This window comes from Bactrocera latifrons, unplaced genomic scaffold (genome assembly GCF_001853355.1).
Source record: "Bactrocera latifrons isolate USDA-ARS-PBARC rearing strain unplaced genomic scaffold, ASM185335v1 scaffold_376, whole genome shotgun sequence".
Taxonomy (NCBI): Eukaryota; Metazoa; Arthropoda; class Insecta; order Diptera; family Tephritidae; genus Bactrocera; species Bactrocera latifrons.
In genome coordinates, this window is record NW_017537019.1 from 2,849 (window position 1) to 6,924 (window position 4,076).

At 31.4% G+C, this 4,076-nt stretch overlaps 1 long non-coding RNA gene across 1 annotated transcript; it reads right to left on the reverse strand.

Annotated features, from left to right (window-relative positions):
* Positions 1 to 1,253: 1,253 nt before the first annotated feature.
* On the reverse strand, positions 1,254 to 3,086 carry LOC108972076. Its single transcript, XR_001993602.1, has 3 exons — positions 2,365 to 3,086; positions 1,868 to 2,303; positions 1,254 to 1,812 (listed from the first exon to the last, which is right to left on the reverse strand). It is a non-coding gene; the product is annotated as an uncharacterized LOC108972076 (long non-coding RNA).
* Between the last annotated feature and the right edge of the window lie 990 nt (positions 3,087 to 4,076).

Below are 4,076 nucleotides of genomic sequence, written 5' to 3' on the forward strand. Positions count from 1 at the left end.
TCAAATGTGTATACGTTTAGTTGAAATGAATTACTCCCATGAGGCAATCAGTAAACGGCATCTTGTACGCTCTTTGCCTAACTAAATAATCTCATAATATTTAGCCAATCCACCTTTGATTTGTATTCTTTCTTTCAAATATATTCTTTTTTTTTTTCTTTGATTCCTCCAACTTATCTTCTTATTTTGAAATTTTATTTTTTCTAAATAGCTTACTCGGTTGAGTAGTTCTAATTCCAAATAATCGTTTCATGTTATTGTTGTTGTTTATTATCAGTGCATTCTCTGCAGAAAACAATTTTAGAGCATAGAAGTGTTATTTGTCTTACAAAACAATATAGAACGTGAGAAGAAAAGCAATAATTGCGTTTTAAAAGAGCAAAACATCATCTTACACATGTTAATATACATAAAGTAGTATATAAGTATGTACATATACATACATGTACACTTATGCATGTATAGATTTTTATATAGGTGTTAATATTGAAAAAAATAAAAGAGTGAGAAAAATTTTATTTAATCATCTAGTACATGAACCAATAACACTGGATCACAAATTTGAATTTGTTTTTTGTTCCACGGATGCCACTATCCAATTTGTATGTGAAATGGCTCGCTGATTTCGAAAACCGAGTAAATTTTTTTTTACGGATACGTTTTTGAGATATTTGCAATTTACCGTTATTCGACCAAAAAAAAGGTGTCTTCATTTAATCATGTATATCTCACTGACCAGTTGAGCAATGGGGGGGTGCGATAAGGCCATGCGAGATAAGACCATAATGGCTTTATCTCTCATCCAAATGAGGGATAAAGCCATACGGTCTAATTTCCATTTAAATGTGAGATGAAACCATATATTCTTTTGATCAGATGGGACATAAAGCCATATTTTTTATTTGCAAATGAGAGGTAATGCCATATTTTTTATTTTAAAGTAAATGGAAATAAAGCTATTAAGGCTTTATTGCACTTTTGAAAATGGTTTTATAGAAAAACTAAGAAAACTTTTCGCATTCGGGAGGGGGCGGGCCGGCGCGCGGCGGGACGCGAAGGAGAGTAATCACAGAACCSCCAAACCATCCTGATATATACACTTACATTTTTTCAACCATGTTTTATTATTGTATTAGCAATTTTGCAGTTCTTTAACAGGAAAAAAAAGACAACAAAAAAATTTAATTCTTTAACAAAAAAAAACCAAAAAAGTTATATTATCTATGTTAACAAAAAATTGGTTGAGTATCTATAATAATCGCTCTGCAAATTGGACATAATGTTTTTATGCCTAACGAATCATTTCTATTTTTCATATGATTATAACAATCTTGACAAACAGTGTAATGTTTGCACGGGTTGAAAAGAAGCTGCCTTTCCCTTTCGCAACATATTATACATAAGAGGCTTTGTTGTGTTTAAGCTTCCTTCTCCACTTGCTTCATCGTTGTTGGATTCATCATCGTCAGAAGTGTGAAGCTCATTTATGAAATCTTCTGCACCCAAACAGTTTTTCATATGTTAAAACTGTGTGAGAATTCCCATTAATGTTTTTTTTTTTTTTTTGTTTCAATAAGCCGAGATTTTGCTTTATATAACAGTCACGTCGATAACATATTGATTTTGCAGCTGCAGCCGGAAGTTGATTTTGAAAAATCACAACATTTCTCCGAATCTATTTCTAAGTGTGTCCAAAAACTTGAAAATATTACCACGCTTCGGAAGCTTTATGTTTAAACGGCTATGAAAACTTTCCGCACAGTTAGTAGTCCTCATGAGTTCGTTATATACTGTAAAATTGACCGGTTTTTCCTAAAATAATAAAATGTAGCTATTAATAAATTTCCGTTTAAATTCAAATACTTACTTTTACCATCCACTGACATTTGAAGTATTTTATGAAAGGACCGAAAAAGCTTTCAGTCTTGTTTCCTGTACACAGATTTTCACCCATACTTTCTAAAATGGCATAAGCATTCTCAATATCTTTAGGTTTCAGCAACGGTAAATAGAGACATTTTGAGAATAATGCTTTGGCTCCTTTATTTCTATTTCATTTTGTAATGAAATTAGAAATTTTAGATGCTTTTCGCCGAAGAACGTTTGTGCAATGGAACCAACATCCGATCGCTTTTACTTCTGAGTATACACATTTGAAAGCATTACGCATGCTGGCTTCATAATCAGTAAGTATTGACTTTGGATGCAGATCCAACACATTGGATTGTATATATTTTAGTAGATGTACGTATGCTGCCTCGGATTTTGATGACATCAGCACATATGTAAATAAACGGATACGCCTGAGAGATGAAATTTTTATTTTATAAATAATGTTTGCAATACATATAATGATATACTTACGTGATCTGCGTGAATTAGGTGTATTATGAGCAATTGTTTAAACTGTTTAGAAAATGGTACACTACTAAAAGTTCCATCAATAATATAACTGCTTCCTTCAGAGCCACTCATTTTGGTTATAGCATTAGAAATAGTCGGTGAAATAAACAAAGCGTATGAAAAGTCTTTCTCTATAATTGTGTCTATGTAAATTGTCTTTTTGGATCAAATCTGGACATAGCGAATTGTTTTTGAACTTCTTCATTTGTAAACATATCCATGATGTGGTAGGTTGTTTGGGATATTTTTCGTGTTTTATTTCAAACAAATCTCTACGCATTGAACCAAACTCCACTAAATGTGCGGATGATATATGCTTTTTGCACAATTTGTCAAATATTTAACGAACACTAGTTCTTTTTAAAGTGGCATTTTGACCTCACTTTTGATCGCATTTATTATTTTCAACTTTTCAAACAATATATTTTGTGTTTTTATGACCATGGACTGAATTTGAGTTTTTAATTTTACGACAATGAATCAGGAGGTTGTTGAAATCAACTGCAACGCCAACTTTACAGTTCTTATTGTAACAATAATAGTATTTAATATTTCTACTTGTATATTTATGTTTATAGATTTGTTCTTCCTTTTCAATATACAAAAGTTTACTATTTTTTCTAAACCCTGCTATAATGTTGTACTCAAAAACTGTGTTCACATTTTCCATTTTGTTAAGAATTTCGCGAAATTGAAAACACGTGCACGGCAATAAAAATATGGCATTAAATAATAACGTCATTGTCAAATGCACTTTTTATCAACACAGGGTGACTTCTAATAAAACAGTACATTGCCAATTGCACTTCTTGTCAAAGCAGGGTGAGGATTTCCCATTTTTGTTATCTTGTAAAAGAGTAAACCTTTACTAATCTTCATAAATTGCAAAATATAAAAAACGTTAAAAAAAAAATCAAATATGATTTTTCTTTAAAATGCATTTGAGATATAAGGCCATATTGAATTATGTGCTAAAGCCATGATGGCTTTATCTCAAATTCAAAAGCGAGATAAAGCCGTATCGTTTTTTCCAAATAATATGGCTTAATCTCCCATTCAGATGTGAGTTAATGCCATCATGATCTTAACTCATATGGCCTTATTGCACCCCCCCTTGAGCAAATTATAGAAAATAAAAGTGAATGAAATTATAAAAATATTGTCTACTCCATTTTTCCATAGGCCTTATAATTTCTGAGAAATTGATTAATCACTTCGTGTTTTTAAATTTTTTCCTGTCCTGTTTCTTTATAAAAAACTAACCTACCAACGAACAAAATCCATGGATAAATAGGAAAGTTGTACATGATCAAATAAATATATCCAAGTCGCGCAAAGTCAATGTATACGTATATGCGTATGTAGTGTGTAAAGTAGGGGTGGGATTGTTTTCGAATATCATTAGAATAAACTAATAACGCTATTCGTATAAAAATAAATCAAATAATACTTTTAGAACAGTAATACTCAAATACTGTTGTAGTAGGTAGTTTCCATCGAAAGCAAGAGGTGTCAGGTTCGAAACCCCTGTAGTCATGTTAATTTGCTTAACATGTGTGTATACAGGCAGATTTTCGAAGGGTAATTAGTTGCGGAAAATTCCTAATGCAAATAAATCTAATTCAAACATGCATACCTACATGCACACATACACATCTTGGTAAATTCATTAA